Raw genomic sequence first — 22,219 nt, 5'->3', positions numbered from 1 at the left:
GGATAGGGTGGATATAAGGGCCTTGCCTTTGCCTTCAAGGACAATGAACGGTGTGATTTTTGGTACCTATGTGCTAGAACCAGGCCCTTCTTCCCTCAGGGGGCTCAAGGCTCCCAGATCATCGACCCTGCTTTGCTGCTCAATTGACTGGTGTGTAGCTCCCGCCAAGTCCTCCTCCTCCTTCCTTCTCAGTTCCTCCTCTTCCTCAACAGCTCTTCTTTGCCTTTCTTCTTCAGTTTTCCTGCACTCTTCCTCGAATTTCTCTTTTTCTTTTTTTTCTTTCCCTTTTCTCTCTCCGCCTCCTGTTTTGACACCTTTTTAGCCTTGTTGACTTCTTTTTTCGCCTTTTCTTCTTCCTGTTTCTTCTTCTTCTCTCTCTCCTCGGCCTCCTTGATGGTTTCTCTTTTTGCCCTCTCCAAATCCTCTTTCTCCTTCTTGTGGCCTTCATTCTGCTTCTTTTTCTTTTGTGTCCTCTTCTTATTGGGTTTCTTGGCCTGCATTTTGCCCGATTGTTCTTCTTTTTCCTGCCCTTCCTCATCACTCTCGGTCCTGTCACTGGACCTCTCTTGGTCCTAGTGAGGGGGTGACCTGTCAGGCATTTCTCCTTCTCCTTCTTCTGCACCTTGTGTCTCCTTCATTGCCTCCTAGATGAGCGCAATCAAAATGCTTTCATAGCCAATGAATGAGGCCTTGGACGATGCCTTCTTTCTTTGTGTGGCCTTGGAAGCTGGGGACTCCCCACCTGCTGGTGTACTTCCTAAAGCTAATGCTTAGCCGCCTGGTCAATGGTTTTGCGTACATATCCATTCCAGTTGACTTCATCCAAGGTCTGAGCTGCTACATTTTCCAGTACAGGCACGCTGATTCTATGCATTAAGAAGTTGTAGCGCTGGCTAGAGAAGAGCGCGTATACTAGCTTTTCTTGTAGTGTGGCTTCCGTATCAGGAATGTCCTGGATGATGATGTTGTCATTAGTTAGCACATCCTCCCTTTTCATTTTCAGCATGGCATACACATCCCTCTTATGCTTTTTCTCTATCTTCAACTCCAATCCCAATGCCTTCTCCACCAAGGCTGGGTTTAAGTGAACCTACACCTGTTTAGAATTTTCTCCCCTTCCCACCATCACGATGCCGCACTCTTGGTCAGGGTCGTATGTCCTGAGAAACTCTACACATTTCGTGTGGTCAAGCTCTTGTGCTAATTTCTCAAGGTACTTGGTGAGGTTGCGCCGCTCGATGACTCTCTTCGTTGCTTCCTCCTTGGCCACCACACCCTCTATGTTATGAATGGTTCGGAACTTGAGCTGGTTGTAGACGCAGTTTTCAAGGGTGATGTGGTATTGTGTTCTTTCCTCCTCCGAGAATGGAAGTCGGTGGGCGCGGTCTTGCTGCGATATCTTTTGTTTCTTTCATGATCCCCAGTTTCCATTAGTGCTTTTAAAATAATAATTTACTGGAAAAGTCATAACTTGCTGGAAAAGAAAGACTCTATATGTTTATTGAATGAAAGCATTAAAATCCAATCCAATGTAGAATCTTCCCTTCAGACTTTAACTTTTTGCCCTTTATTTCAAAGTTCTCATACCATTTTTACTACCTCACTCGTTGTTTACGTGTTTATGTGTTTTGCTTGATTTTCCTTGGTTTTAATTTGATTCACCTCACCCCCATCCCCTTCTAGCTCAAGAAGAATCCTTCCTAGGATTGAAGGTTAGGAGGTAAAGGGCATTCTGCAATGGGTCTAGGAGTTACCGGCGTAGGAACCAAGTGTAGAAATCAGGGTTGTACTCGAACTGAGCTTCACGGTCTAGATCAAAAGGTCGAATGTCCACGTATGTGATGTAAGTGAGAACATCTGTTAGAAAGTCATCGAAAGCGATGTGGCTAGAAATATGTAACTCTTCCTTAGTCAATAGGCGATTGAGGTAAGGGTGTCCTTTGATGTGCTCTTCCATGGATCGGCCATGAAGAGCGGTTAACACTCTATACGAGGTTGGCACGACGTAAGTAGGGTCGTACTCTGCTATTTTGATTCCGCGACGCTGCTTAGCGTTTGTCATGACTTGGCACCCTTTAACTTCCCATTGCAACCTAAGAGTGTACCAGTGCCTCAAGAACGGGGATTTGATATTAGCAAGTTTTGATAATTCTGCAATTCCTTGGTCAGTGATGGTAGAAGTGGTTCGCTAATCATATGACGTGATGAGGCGTTGTTTGAGGGCTTTCTCTTTGGAGATCTCGCTGTTGAGAAATTTAGCAGCAGAGTAAGCTGCTTTTGCAAAGGCAAGTTCAAATGTTTCCTAAGAACAAGGCATCCTACGAACTTTGGTTATAAAGGGTTCGGGCAATAGGCCTAAGTCCAAGCAGTCGTAGCTCAAAGCTAGCTCTCTAAAAGTTGCATCTAGTCGTCTAATACAATAAACCACATCATCCCCCGTATCTTTGGCTAGATCTGAGGCCAGTGTCAAAAATGATTTTCGCTCATAGGAGGGTTTAAGACCTATTGGTGGTTGGGGTTTGATAGCACTAGAGCCTTTGACAATGAATAGTTGTGGTTGCGGGTGTTCTTGAGATTGCGGTTAGACCTCTTGGATTAGGGTTGGGGAAGTAGCAGAAACGTCCAATGGACTGTTGCCTTTAAAATGGATCAGGATAGTCGGATTGGCTCTAGCAGGTAATGACTCATGTGACGATGTCTGTTGTTTGGGCCGATAGGCTTGTTTGACTCTCTTGGGCATGTGCGTGGATGAGCTTGATGGATGTGGGTCTGGAAAGCACTGCGGCTTATGGTTTTGAGGTTCCATGGGACTTGGGGTGATCAAGCTTGAGGGTGGCGTATGAGTGGTGCCTTTAGCCTGTGAGCAGCCCTCTGCCTTTTCGTATGTGATTTCCTACTGTAATCTATCCTAAACACATCCTGAATCGAAAACAAAACACTGAACCAATTTCTCCATGTTTTCCAGTCATTAATAACCAGATTGTTCCAAAACACTTACCTGTTCTGAAGATCAAAAACACCAGACTTCCTACCTATCTCAAGCTCCGTTTCAGGGTGAATGCCCTACTTCGATGCTCGATACGGGGCGCACGAGTGCTCGAGTTTGAATCCGTCGGTCCCCGCAACGGAACCAAAATGTGGGATCTTTCGCTCAACCGCCAAGACCCACGGACCGCTTATTGTTCAAGCGTTCCAAGCGAGCTCTCATGGCTATCTCTCACCTAGCCGACGCGCCGTTGATCCTACGAATGCAGTGAACTTACCTTGATGCTTGATCGAGTGCCCTCCTCTCTCTCACACTTCGGTAGCTCCATGATTCTTGATGCTAGCTCAAGCATCCTCAAGCCTCCTCCATCTCCAAGCCTCATCCTCCATAGCCGCGCGCGCAAGAGAAGAGAAGAAAGGAGAAGAGGAGAAGGGGGGAGGAGATGGTGGAGAGCTTCACCCTCTTGATTCCTCACTCTCTCACGTGCTCACTCCCTCACACTCTTCCACTCCCTCTCTCAAGACCACACGCAAGCAAGAAGAAGGAGAGAAGAAGAGAGGAAGAAGAAGACTAGTTTTGCCACACCAAAGAATGAGCTCTTCATTCACTTTTCAACTTTATATACAAAACCCTACTTCCCTTTTGGGCAGTCATTCCCTTTTTCCCTTTTTTACATGGCCGGTCATAGCCCAGGCCCTGTTTTCCATTGTTCTTTTCTCTTCCTTGCTTTCTTTTCACTACCCTTCTATCTTTACAAATAGCACGGGTGAGAGCCCGGCACTCTTTTACAAGATTTTAGGGTGCGCTTTTTATGCGCCTTTCCATTTTTGTGGTTGCCTTGGTCTTTAACAGTTGTCCTTGCGCTTTTGGGCTTTTCTCCTTCTTTTCCTTCCGTCGGGCTACCTTCTTTTCGCCTTTGCCCTACGTCTTTTCTGGTTTCTTTCGCTCTCGTCGTGTTGGGGTTAACAAAAACATTTGAGTGGATGACTTATTCAAAGAGGGAGGCAAAGGAAGAGCTCAACCATAGAATGCAATCATGGTGAGTAATAAGAAGGGTGAGCAGAACAAAGTTGAGCTCCTATAAGAGGTTCTATGAGAGGTGGAAATTTCAGGACGAGTACTTTCAAGAGTCAATGACAACCTAAGGCCTAGACCTCATAGAAAACAATGTCCAATGCATCCATTATGATGGCAATCACTTGCCATTGAAACATACCGACTTTATCCATAGAGTATGTTCCAATTGTGGATGGTATGGTCATGATGCAACCATCTATCACACACCAAGAAGTTTTCGATTCCCTAGTTCTTACCCCAATAGTCCTTACTGAGCTACTAAAGAAATTCTCAATAGAAGAGTAGTGCCTTTTATCCCATTAGCTCCTCTAGAGCCTAGAGCCTAGAGCCATTACTCCTCGAGCCAAGATAAACCCATAAAAATTTTCACTATTACAACAATCTCAATTGTAATCCATCTAGCTAATAATGTGGCAAGAAACTACATCAAACAACCATTGAACAATGACACATATACACACCCTTATGTCACTTATGAAAATGAGGGCAACACATTTCTTATGGAGTGATCAGCGAACTCGAATGATGGTTTGGGAAAGAGATTGAAAATGAGGCATGAAACAATAGAGATAATCAATGTCTTGTCAGCATTGTGCGGCACAACCAAGTTGCTTGGCAATATAATGTCCAGGAAGGCAAAACTGAAATATAGAATACAAGGGAGAGTAAACATGCCTTAAATGCAACATTACTCATCTTTCTATAAATATCCCTAAGCAAAAGGCATCAAATAGCAAGGCAACCATACACTTTGTTCCCTTAAAACTTTTTGGAGTCAAGTGCTACATGGATAAAGATGATATTTTAATCCTAGTTGATGTGGTGACCAAAGCTCAAACAAAGAGTAGTGTGTAGCCTTTCAAGACCATCTACAATAAATGGATCCCAAGTAGAAAAGAAATGCTAAACGGAAGACAAACTATAGATAAACTAAATTGAACTTCAAAGTGAAATATTAAACACTTCAAAGCTTGTATAGATGGACAAGAAGTAGTGGTAATTGAGGAATTAAAAAAATATACAATGCTAGCATCACAATCCAAACCTACCATTGAGTTTCACCCCTGAAGTCTTAACAGTCGCAACCTTTAGGGAAGGAGCCAATAAACATGTTGTGTGCTAGCGATCACCCTACATGACATTCCAAGAAGAGGGATCGTTGGCACAAGCATTTTTAATCTCACAATACTTGGGGCTTGGCAACACAACTTGCACATTTCAATATAAGCCAACAACCAAGTTAAACCCTTGTGAGTCTTAAAGGCTTGGCCAATTAAAATTGTTGGGGTGAGGTTCTAAGTCACTTTTAGTGTCATGAAATGCGACAGAGGAGATATCCGCAGATCAAAAGAGAGTTGTGGGGAGTAGTCACTGCACTGAAGTGTGACAAAGGGTATTTTATTGGAGCTTCAGTTATTGTGGAAACAGATTGTTTGCCTTTGCTTGGCATGATTACTAGTTGCTCGACTCCAGATATAGCGATGCTTCGGTGGATTGCCTATATCAAATCATTGAATCCAGAATTTTGACACATAGCAGGGAAAGATAATCCAGTTGCTGACATGCTATCTAGAGCGAGATATGAGGATGAGGAGTCAATGGTTGCAGAAGATGATGAGACAGAGTTTGCTGCTTCTGTCCTTGTTCATGATTGTCATGTATCTACTGTTGAAGCCTTTATTGAAGAACTTTATGTTGACGAGTGGCTGCAAATTGGACAGTATCTAAGTTCATTGACTCGAAGAGCTGATTGGACAGATGATGAATTCAAGAAAATCAGAAGGAAGGCTTATGGGTATTTCTTGAAAGATGGTTTTCTTTGGAAGCATCCAAAGAAGAGAGGAGGCTTGCCCTCGAGAGTAGTTTGTGATGTAGCGATGCAGATACAGATTATGCGAGAGTTTCATGAGAGCTTATGGGCTGGACATAGAGGTGTGTGGGCTACCTATGAGAAAATCAAAGAAAGATACTGGTGGAAAGGGATGTATAAAGATATTTCTCATTTTGTGGAGACTTGCAGGGACTGCCAGCTTTACTCTTTAGTGCGACATCGTGATGAGTTGCATCCGACTTATCCACTATGTATGCATTATAAGTGGGTGGTAGACTTGGTTACTTTGCCAGTGGGACTTTGGCAGATGAGATATCTTGTCTTAGCTAGGGAGGATCTTACAAACTATGTTGAAGGCAAATCTTTGCGGACAAAGACCACCTCTACAGTATGTAAATTCTTGTTGGAAGAAATATTTTGCAGGTATGGATGTATAGGCAAGATTACAGCTGATCGTGGAGAGCTAGATGCAGATGAAGCTAGAGAATTCTTCTCACGGCTTGGGATTAAATTGGCTCTTACTACTGCCTATAATCCAGAGGGAAATGGCAAGAGTGAAAGAGGACATCCGCCGATAGTTAAAGCATTGGCAAAAGCTTGTAGAGGTCAGCTTGGGGATTGGCCGAGATTACTACCTTTTGCGTTGTGGGCTGATCACTCTACACATAGTGTGACTACTGGATACATGCCTGCAGAGTTGATGTATGGGTAAAAACCTGTCATGCCTACAAAAATTTGTGCTCTCACTTGGAGTGTTCTTCCGTGGCATGACAATTTATCAAGGGAAGAGCTTTTAGCTCTTCGGATTCCTCAACTAGAGAGAAGGACAGAAGATGTACAGCTAGCAGTTGATCGTTTGAAGGCAGCCCATCTCAGAAATAAGGACAGGTTTGATTTGAGGCATCGCTTGAGGCCTAGAGCCATAAAAGAAGGAGATTGGGTTCTAGTCTACGACAGTAGTCTAGAAAATCAGTATAGTAGCATGAGAAAAATGGTTCAAAGATGGTTTGGACCGTATGAGGTGAAACAGGTTTTTGACAATGGTACCTATGAGTTAGCTGAATTAGATGGAACAGTATTGAGGGTGCCCATTGCTGGAAAACGAGTTAAGATTTTCAAGAGAAGAGAAGATGAGGAATATGCACTTGAAGCGTTGACAGAAGAAGAGCAGGTAGAAGAAAGACAAGCAGAAGAAACAGAGAACATAGATGATGAAGCTGATGGAGAAACAGGTCTACTAGAAACAGATGATGGACTCGACCTGTTTGTGGACTTGAATGATCCTGGATAGTTGGCACATCCGGAGGATGCGCAGGTTTAGAGGGGGTGGATGTCGTGCTGCTGCGCATCCGAGTCGTATACACCTCCATTTCTTTTGTTGTGCATTTGTGTTATTTTCTGTGTGTGATGCATTACGATAATCCACATCCAATGTATATATTCCCTTAGTGCATGTGTATGATTTTGTTTGGATGCATGATGTGTGTGCTTTAGAAAAATATGAATAACTGATGCCAAAGGACATTATCAAGTTGATAATTTTAATGATGAACTCCAAGAAAAGTGCAGGCACCGATGGAATACTTTGCCATCCAATCTTCAAGGCCGAAGTTGCAGTTGTGCGTAGATCACCCATCACAAAGCTGTATTTTAATGGGGCAATTGATGATTCCAAAGATACCCTAAAAGAAAGGCTCAAAGGTGGATGGTGCTGTGGAAAAAGTAGTAAAAGGGGTCTTGAAGGTTAGCCTACAAAAAGAAATGAAAGAGATCGTAAAGAAAAGTGGCAATGCAACAGCAAGAAGTTGTTGACTCATGAAACTGGTGCTGGATCTTCAGATCTAAAACCATGCATTGATTCCCATTTGGATTTCTCAACGAGCAAACTGGCAGAATGGAAGATTATTGAAAAAGCTAAAGGTGTAAAAGGTTATTCAAGGAGGAAGAGGGAAAATCTATATTTGGGTTTTAAACTGCTTTTGGAGGGAGAAAAGCAGGTTGTTTTGGGAATGGCCAGAATTAACGGGTTAAGTGTTGAGATATCGAGCTCCACTCGTGATACAGAATCATCCCTGTTGCCTGTTGATACAAAATCGTCACTAGGAAGTGATTGTCTGGTCAAATATCACTTTCGCCAGTTTTGCAGATTTGCCTTTGTGAGGCTAAAGCTGTGTTCTTTGCAATGACAGAATTTTTTGTAGTGTTCTGTAATGGTGTCTGATTCTCTCTCACAGATTGTCACTGAAAAGCTTGACAAGAACAACTTACAAGCATGGAAGTTTAGAATGACAAATTTCCTTATGGGAAAAGGATATTAGGAATTTGTTGCAGGAAATGAAGAAGAACCAGTTCTTCCTGATGTTCCCAATCAACAGCAAATGCAGGCATTTAAAGCATGGCATGAGAGAGCCAGGAAAGTTATGTGCTGGCTATCTATCAGCATTTCAGACTCTATGATTGTGCATATTCAAGATGCAAGTACGCCAAAGGAGGCATGGGATACTTTGTCAAAAATGTATAGCACGAATACACAAGCCAGGAAAATGCAGCTCAAGCAAGAGTTGCACAATGTGCAAAGAGAAAGTATGAGCATCAATGACTACCACATGAAGGTGAAGAAGATTGCAGATGCACTTGCTTCCATTGGGTCGCCAGTGGAAGATGATGATCTAGTCTCAGTGACCTTGAATGGTCTAGGAAAGGACTATGCACAGTTCCGAACATCCATTTCCGTCCGTGAAAGATTTCCTGATTTTGAGGAGTTGATTGCTCTTCTAATTTCTGAGGAGCAGAGAAATGGTGGTGCATCTTCTTCAGGAGGGACTTCAAAAGAAGCTGTCTTCTACTCAAATGCTGGAAAAGGTAGAGGCAGAGGTAGAGGAGGCCGATTTGGAGGCCATGGTAGAAATCAGAATATGCAGCAAACTCAAGAAAACCAGTCCTATGGAGGAGGACGTGGTAACTCTAGAGGCAGGGGGAGCCAAAGAGGTCGTGGTGGATGGCAAAGAGGCCAAAATGCAAACAGTAATGTTGAATGCTACTATTGTGGCAAAATGGGTCATATGGCTAAAGACTGCTATAAAAAGCAGAATGACATCATGAATGGAAAACTGCGACAAGGAAATTATGCATCCTCTAGTAGACAGGGTGATGACAGAAATGAGCATCTGTTTATGGTGCAGCACATGAACAATTCTGTGACAAGTGCAGAAGAAAGCAACAATGTATGGTATGTTGACTCAGGTGCGTCAAACCACATGACAGGTCATGCAGAATGGATGGAGGATGCAAGGAAAATGGAAAAACCAGGATTTGTGGAGACTGGTGATGATACTGCACATCCTATTGTGCAGATTGGAAAATTTCCTTTGTCTATGCAGGATGGGAAAAAGAAATACCTGTCCGATGTATTTCATGTCCCGAATATCACCAAGAATCTGGTTTCTGTTGGTCAAATGGTTGAGCAGGGCTTGCAGGTCAGATTTAATCCTCATGGATGCTTTGTTGAGGATATGAAAAATAAAGGTCGCTTGATAGCAAAAGGAAAGAAGAAGGGCAGAATGTTTACATTGGATGCAGACATGTCTGAATTGAGTGCAGCAATGTTTGCACATGGGACCGGTGTAGTTGCAGATATTGATATCTGGCATAAACGCATTGGTCATGTTAATGTACAGCGACTTAAATCAATGCAGGCCCAAAATATTGTTGCAAGATTGCCCAAATTCAAGGTTGCAAAAATGCATAAGGTATGTGAAGCCTGTCAGTTTGGAAAACAGGCAAGGAAACCATTTCCTAGACATGTTCAAGAGAGTGAGAAGCCATTGGAATTAATCCACTCTGATGTGTGGACTACTAAAGCTGCATCTCTTGGAGGCTGTCACTATTTTGTCACTTTTATTGATGACTATAGCAGAAAAGTTTGGGTGTATTTTATGAAAAAGAAAAGTGAAGTTTTTGGGCATTTCAAAACTCTTAAAGCTATGGTTGAAAAAGAAACAGGCCTGCAGATAAAATGCCTAAGGTCAAATGGAGGGGGAGAGTACCTCTCAAATGAGTTTGCAAGGTTCCTGCAGGAGCATGGCATAAAGTAGCAATATTCATGCAGTTATACCCCACAACAAAATGGAATTGCAGAAAGGAAAAACAGGCATATTGGAGAGGTATCTCGTGCCATGCTCAATGAAAAAGACTTGCCAGATTTTTATTGGGCTGAAGCAGTTGCTACAGCAGTCTACATAATGAATAGGACTCCCACTGCCGCAATACATGGAATGACTCCAGAGGAGAGGTATACTGGTAGGAAACCAGATATTTCTCATTTGAAAATTTTTGGTTGCATTGCCTATGTACATGTGCCAGATGAGTTGAGATCCAAGTTGGATCCAAAAGCTGAGAAGTGCATCTTTATTGGTTACTCTCTACAGCAAAAAGGATATAGATGCTATAACCCTTCTACTCGTAAGTTTACAGTGAGCAGAGATGTTGTTTTTGATGAGATGAGTAGCTGGTATAAACCAGTAAATGTGATTGATGATGTAGATGCACAAAATGGTAATGCTGCACAGAATTCACAGCAGCAGTCACAAAATATTAGTGGACCTGGAGCGTCCTCTAACAGTGGTTCACATTCTTCGCCATGGACAGGCAGATTGAGATCAGGAGAATCTTCTCAAAGCAATGCAGATAGTGGTATGCAGGTATCACGAAAAGGAAAAGAGAAGGTTGATCAGCCCATGTTTGATGTGAATGCAGGTCACTCTTATGTGGATGGTGAATCCAGTGGCTCAGAACAGAGCATTGATGATGAGTTGGGTATTCCTTCTATTGTTACACCTGGAGTAAGGAAGACCAGGGATCTTTTGAGAGCACCTGGGAGTGAACCTACTTTGCACAGGTCTACGAGAGCTAGGTATCCTGTGGATAGGCTGAAATATGATGGATTTATAGCCATTCACTATGCATATATGGTCAAAGTGATACAGGAACCAGAACCCACTTCTTTTGAGCAAGCCATGGGAAAAGAAAAATGGGAGAAAGCCATGGATGAAGAAATGGATGCCTTGGAAGCAAATGCTACATGGGAATTGGTACCTTTGCCTAAAGGTAAAAATGCAATTGGCTGTAAGTGGGTTTATAAGGTGAAGCACAATGTAGATGGTTCTGTGAACAGATACAAGGCAAGATTAGTAGTCAAGGGGTATGCACAAACATATGGCATTGACTATGAAGAAACATTCAGCCCGGTTGCAAGGATGGCAACCGTAAGAGCAGTCATTGCTATGGCTGCATCAAAGAGATGGTCTTTACATCAGATGGATGTAAAGAATGCCTTCTTGCATGGTGATTTGCAAGAAGAGGTCTATATGGAGCAGCCACCAGGTTATGTGCATGCTGTTCATCCTGAGTTTGTTTGCAGGTTGAAGAAAGCCTTGTATGGCTTGAAGCAAGCACCTAGAGCATGGTCTGACAAGATAGGACAGTATCTTGTCACTATTGGCTTTCAGATTTCCAAGGCAGATTTCTCACTTTGTGTGAGAAAAACAGAGAAAGGTATTATGCTACTTGTCATTTATGTTGATGATTTGATTATGACAGGTGACAGTGATGAAGATATCCTTCATGTGAAAATGCTATTGAAGCAGAAGTTTGAGATGAAGGATTTGGGAGAGCTGCGTTATTTCTTGGGCATTGAGGTGATTAGATCACCAAGTGGGATACAGCTCTTACAGATGCAGTATGGATTGGACATGCTGTCCAAATATGGGATGACAGGCTGTAAGCCTATTTCAGTTCCTTTGGAGAAGAATGTGAAGCTGAGCACAGATGCAGGTGAGCTTCTAGAAGACCCTGCTATGTACAGATGCATAGTAGGAAGCTTGATTTATATGACTATTACCAGGCCAGACTTGAGCTATGCTGTTGGATTGGTAAGTCAGTTTATGCAGGCTCCAAGGAAACCACATTTGGATGCGGCTAGACGCATACTCAGGTATGTGAAGTCCACATTGCAGTATGGACTATTTTATGAGACTGGGGTTCAGATACAGTTGCATGGATACACTGATGCTGATTGGGCTGGTAGTATTTCTGATAGACGATCTACCAGTGGATATGTGTTCTCTTTTGGGAGTGCAACAGTCACTTGGAGCAATAAGAAACAGCCTACAGTTGCCTTGTCGAGCACAGAGGCTGAGTACAAGGGTGCAGCAATGGCTGCATGTGAGGTAGCTTGGTTGCATAAGCTACTTTACGATATGCATCAGTCTACAGATGGGCCAATTGTCATTTATTGTGACAACATGAGTAGTATACACTTGGCAAATAACCCAGTCTATCATGCTAGAACAAAGCACATTGAGGTGCATTATCACTATGTGCGGGAGAGGGTTTTACTAGGTCTTATTGATCTAGTTTATGTCAGCACAGAGGATCAGGTAGCTGACATATTCACGAAGGCATTGGGCGCAGAGAAGCTGCGCAAGTTCAGAGACCTGCTTGGTGTGCAAGAATTGGGATTGAGCTCGAGGGGGAGTGTTGAGATATCGAGCTCCACTCGTGATACGCCAGGGTGACCGTTGTGTATTTATGTCACCGACTTGTCAATTGCAGATGCGGTTGGTACACCGCCCATGAATAATAGCTACATGATAGCTATCCTTATCTACTCTAGTTTGTGGCTCAGTTAGTATGCCGCCTTAGTTAGTTGAGTTTGGTTTGAGACCCATATATAGGGTTCTTCTATTTCTTTGTATGAGAGTTCTTTTGGCTTACACAACTAAGAAGAGGAAAACTGTTTTCAGCCTCCACCCTTGTGTGTATTCCCCCATTGTGCAAGCAAGAAAGCTACAAGTGAGACTCCTTCCTTCTCTCCCACAATCTTGACATTAAGGGGCAGCAGGCGCAAGGAAAACATCAGCAAGATTAGTGGGAGCATCATCCACAACACCATAGGCGTTTTCACGTTCAAAATGAGTTGGAAGATCATAAACATCAGTCACACATCCAGGGTCTTCAGTACGGTGTCGAAGGGTTTTCGAAAGCAAAGTCGCAACCACAGAGGATCTTGACAAATTTTAGGATAGAAGTTCAATCACGAGAAAATGATACCAAGTAATAATTATATTACTGCTATGAAGTTGGCAAAACACAAGATGACTTCAAATCTGATCAGTCCACTGATTTTAGGTCTCCCAATTTAATTCTGCTGCATTTGTAGATCCTTGACCTCAAACACTGTGTGCAGAAATCTTGAATTCAAAGATACAACACTATCGTGATCTTCTTAGATTCAGGCTGTTTAGTAAGACCATAAAAAAACTTCTTGTGGAGGAAGTAAAAAAAATTGTTATGATGGAGGTACAACATAGAAAATCTTAGTTCTATAAATATCCAGCTGAGTTCATTCAAGACAAGAAGTCGTGAAACTTTGCTCTCCGCCTCCTAGGAAAAGCTTCAAAGGACAAAATTGTACATCTACTTCTTGCATATCTGGAACTTTCTCGGTACGTAGCTCTTGACATGGAACTGCCTATGCAACGATTGCCAAAGGCATTTTTGCAATGGTGGCTTGACAATAAGAATCCAGCTATGTGGTGACAGCGGCAGGAATCGTCGGATGCCTGATAACCATGTCTTCTTATTAGATGTGACGACGCCTTCGAATACCTTCCTTGTAGTAGCTGCAGGTGAATGGTATGACATGAGTTCCAACCTCGAGGAGCCACTTATGTGGGACAAAGAGTGCAAGGGGTGCGTCACGGCAAGCTCTGTGTGGAGGAAGTTGTAGAACACATCCATGACGAGTCAGTTGAAGATGGAGGAGCCCGGGGCCGCGTGGATGTTGTCATGGCCCAGCATGAACGTCACTCCCGCGTGGACGTTGTCATGGGTGTATGAAGTCGATTAGATTGACGCTCGCGATGGATATCGACTGAGCATGGGTCCCTAATTCACACAGAGATAGCCTCCAGTTCTTTCCGGCCTCCTTCTATTCGCTGTCCTTCTATGTCGAAGAGCTCCTCAGCTACTTCTCTTCGTTCGTCTTCCTGTCCGTTTTTGATACTGCAGGTCCCAGTACTCCCCATTGCTCTATTCTTTTTGCTTTTTCTCTCCTTTTTCCCCTTCCACAATAGCTTCCTCTTTTCCCCAAAACAGGATTCTATTGCTCTCTTTTGGTCAAGCGACTGCTGCTAAATCAATCGACTTCCCTTCTTTTTTTTTATTCAGAAACAAATCCATCTCTTTCCGTTGAATGCGCGTCTGTTTTTCCTTCTTCCCCTTTGGCTACTTCCGTTCAGATAGAGAAGCTCCCTGTGGCCCCCAAGTATACATTCACTATATATATCTTGTCCTTGTATGGTGTTCGTTTGAAGGCGCTATTCTGCTCTCTTCCCTTTCCAGCCTTTAAACTAGGTATTTCCCAATCATCTGCGTCCCAATCCTCTTCAACAGGTTCCGCGACAGACATATCCCTCCCTTTTTTATTCAAAACAAAGCTCTTTCCTTGCAAAGCCTACACGTGTTTTTCCATAATCAAAAACCGTGTGATAAGCGCCCATGAAAACATCTCCAAGAATCCTTAGAGGCCTTGAAGAAACATCTAGACCCATAAACCCACTAACACATTACATTTCATTACCCTCTCCAACTTTCAAGATATACTATTCAAGCGTAAGATCAAAATGTTTCCCTCCTATCGTAAAGGTCACTGTGAGCATGGAAGAAACTTGATCACACTCCACAACACTCTCTCCATTCAGATTCGGAAGACATTCGCACATCTTGCTACTGCCATTTCACATAGAACATCCAGTTGTAGATGTTAGAAACATCCTCACGAAGCCCATAATCGACATATCTTGAAATAAGTGTAGCCATGAGATTGCATCTCGAGTTACCAGTCTACCAAAACTCCTTGTTCTTCTTCGTCTTCAGCATAGAATAAAAGAGCAAACATAACAACTAAGTATGTACAAAGTATCAAATCACACAACATGACTTTTGGGTGGTTTACACACCTCGAATGCGCAGCAATACGACAACGGACACACGTGGTGGCAACATCTTCATCCACAACATGATTCACCGTAAGTAAAGGAGCCATAGCATGTTTGTAACAGACGGCATGAGTACCATTTTGGGCACTAGAGGCGTCAAACTCATCATAAGCAAGAACAAGATTTGCAATATATTCATGGGAGTCCCCAAGCAGCATGGTCCTCGGCATGACGGACTGCAGAAATGTCATGACGATCCTCGCTAGCATGACAGGGTGCAGCATGCTTGATCCCCAGTATCTCTGAAAAGAACAAGGTAGAAGGTAGAGTTGCATGGGCAGAATCTCCTTGGCTGCTTGAAGAGGGCCGTCACGTTATGACGGAGAGAAGAGGCCAACAGAGGCGAAAAGTGTTCGACTTATTGGAAAAGCTATATTCAACTATCCAAATCGCTGGCACTATATCCAATTCAGCAAACAGAGTCATGCTAAGTTTTGATGGTTTGATGCTGAACCTCCAAGATATGCAGATTGAAGATTTGGGCCCTAAAGCTCTCGTGAAAAAGTGACTCCTTGGTTCAAATTCCTGAGGGAAACCTACTGAATTGTACTCGAAATACTTCGAATCAATTCCATAGCCCTGCACCTCTGCGGATATGATATGTCTCCAACTGCAGAATTACAAGATGAAAGTAAAAAGCAGTGCGACAAGCTGAAGAGGAGCGACCTGGAGCTGTGCATATTGAACTTCTTGAAGATAAAGCAGGCATAATGAAAGAAGCTAAAATTTTGCATGTTCATCTTGACTGCTAGGCTTATGGCAACAACACTGGGCGTCTAATTGGCAATGATGGAGTTTACCTATCCACCTTTGGCCTGGGTGCAACTAATTTTGCAACTGCTGAGTTTCCTATGATGATGAACTTCATAACAGGACATTTAATCAATACAAAAGAGCAAGCAGGGACTTTTCAAATAGTTGTCATTATTGAGAATATGAGGCCTGTAAACAAGGTGTTTAACTCTTAGAAACACGAATCATATACAATGAAACAGTTTACAAAGCAGATTGCTAATGATGAACACATACCATCTTTGATTAGAGAGGTCGTGCTGGTTCCAATACATAGATCCTTTCAGATCTCTGAATCTTCTGAAATCTTCTGCTGGTCTGGTTACAGAATGTACATGCTGATGTGATCCGAATTTGATAGAAACCTCTGAGAGCATCTGAAATCAGATGTGTTGTACAACAGAAGGATCTCTGCACTAAAGGACATGCTTGACTGGATTATTAGCTAATGCCCATTATTCTGTTCAATGTAAATGTCATCATACATCTGAATGTAAATAGTTTATGAGATACTTCAGATTTTTCTGAACATGAACTTCATGTAACTCACTTGACCAGGAATTTAGTGAACTTTGGCATCAAATATTTAAGTTCTTCTTGTTAGCCTCATTTCTTGCTGTATCTTGAACCCCGTGTTCTGCAGCCCTTGCGTGAACTTTATGACACCGTGGTATACACCTAGATGCTCCTGCCATTTCTAGACATATTATTGAACTGCTGTTTCAACTGGATCTTCCGTGCATGTGTCATGGTTCCATAATTTCTCATCAGTATATCCCAAGCATCCTTCGGAGACTCACAGCCAGTGATTTGAATAGCCATAGCATCAGATATACATAGTGAAAACCAATGCAGTACCTTACATGCTCTTTCAGTCCATAACATGTGAGCTCTCTTTTGTTCATTTGTTGCATTTGCTTCAGGCAATTCAGGAGCTGCTTCATCTCCTGTGCATAGTCCCAATATCCTCTGCCAACCAGAAAATTTTTCATTCTGAATTTCCATAATGCAAAGTTTTTGTTGTCTAGATTTTCTCCAACTATTTGCGTGATATTATCAGTCCCATGTGCATTAGCCATGATGCAACAGACTGTATGTCAAATGCCTGACTCCCTGCAAGTCAATAAGTCCGACCGACTAAGTTCAGTCCACTACAATTAATGACAATTTTCTGCAATTAAGTGCAGTAAAAAACCAGTAAATTTTAGCCCAGTATCAGCCCAAAATAGTCCACAATCAAGTTGTCCAGCTCGTAGAAATAACTGTCAATACATATGCCGTGTACTTGCTTCAGATTGAACTCCTGCAAATCCACTGTCAGGGTCCAAAAACATGCCGTCTAGACTTGTAAACTGTGATTAACAGCAACACTTTCAATGCCAAAAACAACATGCATACATATCATATATGTCCCAAGTCTTCTCAGATGACTGCAAGTACATATGTCACTCCAGACATGAGCATAGAAGCACGAAATAGTGCATAATCAGCAAGTACAAGTGTCAACAGTTTTGTTTGCAGGTTGCAATCAACCAAAAACCAGCATAACCAGCTTCAAACCACTTCAAAGCATCTTCAAACCAAACCATGCATTTGCTCCAGTATGACAAGGTCAATGCATGACTATGTAGTGACCATAGACTGTCTGTCTCTAATGAGCAAAGTCATACATTACTTCTGCAATTTGTATTCAGCCAAAGAGACGAGATTGCATTTGCTTCAACTCCAAAAATTTTAGCATTCAGTGGCACTTAATGCTTTTCTCAACTCATGAACATTCTAACATACATATGTCAGTACATACATCTCATAGATGTCACCAAATGTCACACTATGCTTCAGTAAAGAACAAATGCTTGCTATCCATGTTAAATGACATTTTTCAACCTGTCTAAAATGCTCCACATTTGAGTATTTCAGTTACCAAAATTCAGTTACCAAAATTAGCTTGCATTGGATCACAATAGGTACATATGACCTCCAGCATATACCTATGCTCCAAGAGTGCTTCTGGGCTTGTCAAAGAGCTTCCAAAGCTCTTCAATGTGTTGCATATACCATGTATACTGTGTATACAACAGTGCTGCCCTTTTTTTCAAATCTTCCCACTCTGATCTCAGCTCATGTGAGAGCTCAAGGTCAAGCACTTGCCTCTTGCCATCTCAAAGCACTTCATACATGACATAACCAAGCATTTGATGACCAAATACACTAGCATTTGATGAAGTGCAGCCAAACAACTGATGGCAGCAAACAGGTGTAGTTCACACTGCCTGCAAACCTGAATTTCAACATACTTCTGGAGATGATGATGATTGTAGTGAGTGATACACACTCTGATGTGGTCTTCTTGGCCTCCTCAAGGCTCCCAACAAGGCACAAGCACTGATATTCACCCTGAAGTATGCAATGAACAAATGCTCACCTACATCCCACAATGGCAGCTTGTTTTATGCAGGGAAAAGACTAAGTCAGGTCCTCTTCACTTCCTCCAGCTTCACGGAGTCCACCAAGTCCCGCTTTGATACCATGTTGAAAGAGGGGAGAGAGAGATAGGGATAGAGCTAACAGAGAACCATCAGGTTCTTCTTCTTCTCGTTCATTTTATTCAACACTAGAGTCATACTCACACTACAAAGAGTAACCTAGTGTAAGTGTAACTAGACTGACTAACTCACTGACTAACTCTAGTCAGGTCACCGACTAGCTAAACTAACTTATTCAATGTAGTCACATGCAGACAGCTACACACTAGCTATCACAGATGTCGGTCATACATAAAGACGGACAGACGGGAGAGCTTGACTTCTAACAAAGGAGAGGAAAATTTTGGGACCAGGAGTCAACCATGAAGGCTCATAGTTCTCATCGGAGCTTCTCCCATCTATCCAACCACTCTGCTTCATAGTTATGATGGAGTTCTTCAAGGATCTCCAAGGAGACAGGGGTCAAGCCATCCAAGTGCTCTGCTCCAACTATAGAGGCTTGGAGGAAAACATTCTCCTCCTCTAGCCAATAGGCTATGCTCTTGACATCATCAATAAAGACCAACTACGTGTGGTATGATGCCTCTAGCCTTTGGCAATGCTCTCAAAGAGCATCAATCTTTTGTTGCACTTGCCTGGAGAGAAAGGTATTGGCCTTCTTGAAGTGATCCACTTGGGCCACAAGGTTGTGCTGATGATATTGCTACTTGATCAAGAACCCATTGATGAAGTTCAATGATCCTTGGGTCATCTCCAAGCTAAACTCAGGTGGAATTAGAATGAGTTGCTAGGGCAAGTTGGCAGGGAGGCGCATGGCTAGAGAGGAGGAGCCATCGACACTAGTGAGGGTAGAAGTGAGAGTGGGGTGCTTGATGTTGTTGATGGTTTCCTCCTCCCATTGTCTCTTTTAGCCCTTCAGCTTGAGGAGGGAGAGTTTGGCGGAGAGGCTAGTGACATAGATGGATTTCTTGGGGGTTTGGGGAGGTTGGGCTTCTTGCCGTGGTGGGTCATATTGGGTATCTGTAGGTCAGTAGTGCTGGCAAGGGGATCCTCCTTTTTAAGGACTTGGTCTTTGATGCTCTCCATGGTGTCCTTGACGGAATTAGAGGTGAGCTCTAGCACGATTTTTGTCTCGGTTGAGATCCGGGAATGTTTTCTGCCGATGAGGAAAGTTGGTAGGGAGGGTCGACAAGGGCGAGTGGGGAAAAGAGCATGGTAAAGTGCTATTCACACATCATCTTGATGGTTCTGATATGGAGGACAACTTGTGGGATAGGCACTTCATCTTGACAAATAAGTGGTCTAGAAGTACATGGACCTAAGCGAATCATAAGGAGAGAAGAAGAGAAATACTATCTTCTTGGACACATTAAATGCCTTAGCCTACAAGTAAAGCACCTTGAGAAACAACCTAAGGGTGTCGAGTTTCCATTTCTTGCGATTATCGACAAGGTTGCTCAATCGCTACTTCTTGTTTAGGATAGGGTCAAAGATTTCTTCAATGGCGGTGGTGGGGAGTGTTGGCAAGTCGACTTCACCATGGGTAGGCAAGCACAACTTCTCCTACACTCTCTTTGCAGAGAGCTTATATTTGTGGACCTAGATATAAATGGTGGAGCTTGAGAGGAGAATGGTTTGGGTGTTGGCACTCACTCTCTCACTCCCGTACACTCCCTCTCTCAAGCATAAGCTCAAGCAAGCAAGAACAAGAAGAAGAAGAAGAAGAAGAGGAAGAGGAGAGCTAGTTTTGGCCACACACAAAAATGAGCTTCTTTATTCACTTTTTTCCTTTTATATAAAACCCTAATCCCTTTGGGCGCTCATCCCTTTTTTACATGACCGGCCATTTTACCCTAGGTTCTCTTTTCCTATTCTCTTCCTATTTGCATTGTGCCTTCACCTATGCCCGTCTACATTTACAAATTGCACAAGACGGAACCTGGCGCTCGTTTACAAAGATTTAGGTCCTCTTTTATATTTAAAATTTGCCTTTCCTCTTTTTTTCTTGCCCTGAACTTTTAAGGTTGTCCTTGCGCTTTTGGCATTTTTTCCTCCTTTTTCTTTAGTTGGGCTACCTTTTTTCACTTTTTCATGCCTCTTTTTAAATTTCTTTTTGCATTCTTTGCACTGGGGTTAACATGCAGCCATGTGCCCCTCCACTTTATATTGCCTAAACCCTTTGACACTTACTTTCTCCTCTACTTTTTTAGCACTGATCACCTCAGGTAGAGAAGTTCATTGAAACACCCAGTGCTATTGAGAAACATGGATCTAGAGCTAGCTAGGTATGGTGGACACAAGTCACAAACACACGATACATTATCAAAAAAAGAGATTGTAACTCAAGAGAATTAGATTCCAAGATAGATTAGCTTGGACTCATAAAGACAATCTTGAGTGACTCAAAGTGATAGTACCATTGCTTTGAAATGTGTGTGAAGTACATGCTTATATAACTTTTTGGATAGTACCACTCTTCCTCACTGTGCTTGTGAGATTTTTGACATCTCTTCCTAGAGCCTCTTATCTTCCATACAAAGCAACTTATGGGCCAAGCTCTTTTGGGTATGCATCCAACCTCTATGGGCATACATTCAATCTCTATGGGCATATATCATTTGATTTCTCAACACCCCCCCTCAAATGATGAGTCTCTACCCTTGCTGTCTTTTGTCCCCCCTGCATGTAAAAATGGACTAGGAGACCAGCTCTTTGGCAGCCTAGTCAAGTTAAGGCTTGAAACTTTACATCTTGGTACGGGTTTTGACATCCACTATGGGAATAAGGATCCACTAAGGGAAGACAATATCCACTATGGAAAAAACATTTTGTTTGGTTGTAGACAGAAAGTATTTTCTTCATGCTCCTTTTTCTTCTTTGGTGATGTCCTCAATCTTCTTGGTCTTCTTAGACTTCTTTATCTTCACACTCCTTGGCTTTTGTCATGCTTTTTGTCCCTTTTGTTGATGCATGGTACATGCTTTCATTGATGGGTACATGGCCTTTTCTTGACAAGCTCTCTTTGACATACATGATCTTTGGATACATACATTTTACAATTTTCTTAGTAGTACAATGGCTTGTGCATAAAGATGGATATATATCTCTTTGGATAGCATTGGGGTTTGGAGTACATTCACATTGGACACTTTAGAGTGATGTAGGAAAACCATTTCAAGTGTGGGAAGGTCTTATCAATTAGCTTTCAGCTCAATGGCAGTGTCTATAGAGCATTTGCATATAACGACTCTTTTGTGAATGAGTGTGAACTTCCTTAGTAAATAGGGTTTTAATTAAAATGAAAAAGATAATGCAGTCATGAACCAGGCAGATTCAGGTGTTGTTTTTCCATCTCCTCCTCTCAGTCTAATTTGCAGGCATCTACGATGGTAAGCGCATCCTCATGAGCAGACGACATATTTTTGGATTTTGGAGCTTTGGGTACCCTTTGAATCTTCCTTTCTATTCTATGTCTCTATCTGAGACAACAGCAAATCCCTTCCTTGTAGATCATGGTTTGTAGGTTGTGTGTGAGTATTGGCGTCATTTGTTGACCTCGTGCTACTAACAGGGACCTATTGCAGATCTACACGTAGCTTGATAGTGAGAAGAAGATGACTACTAACTTCAATGGAGGCTCTCTTTAAATTAGCGATACATGGAGGAGTGTCATCATAGTCAATAGATCTATGAAATAGAAGATTGAGAGAGAAGCAGAGTTCAAAGCTCCAGCAAAGCTTAGAAGGGAGCTAAGTGTAGAGAGAAGGAGAAGGAGAACATAGTATGGGAGAGAGCTGCCATATTAAGCATAGAGAAAAAAACAACAGTACCCAATGCCTTGTAGAGCACAACTTGATGCTGCCCAACCAATTCTTCTAAACCAGCATCACTCTTTCTTCTCTATCCAGTTGCTTCTTCCTTTATGGCTCTTACTTGTTCTTGAATAGTAGCTAGCCTTCAATGGTTGTAGTCTTTCTCTCTTTTCTCC

General features: G+C 42.5%; 1 pseudogene; it reads right to left on the bottom strand.

Annotated features, from left to right (window-relative positions):
* Positions 1-15,123, bottom strand: part of LOC148024559 (uncharacterized) — a 35,496-nt pseudogene extending 20,373 nt beyond the window's left edge.
* Positions 15,124-22,219: the final 7,096 nt, after the last annotated feature.

Source organism: Lygodium microphyllum, chromosome 15 (genome assembly GCF_053477565.2).
Source record: "Lygodium microphyllum isolate KBCC chromosome 15, Lygodium_microphyllum_v1.1.10, whole genome shotgun sequence".
Taxonomy (NCBI): Eukaryota; Viridiplantae; Streptophyta; class Polypodiopsida; order Schizaeales; family Lygodiaceae; genus Lygodium; species Lygodium microphyllum.
Note: the sequence above shows the minus strand (reverse complement) of the source record. Positions and strands in the feature narration are given on the sequence as shown.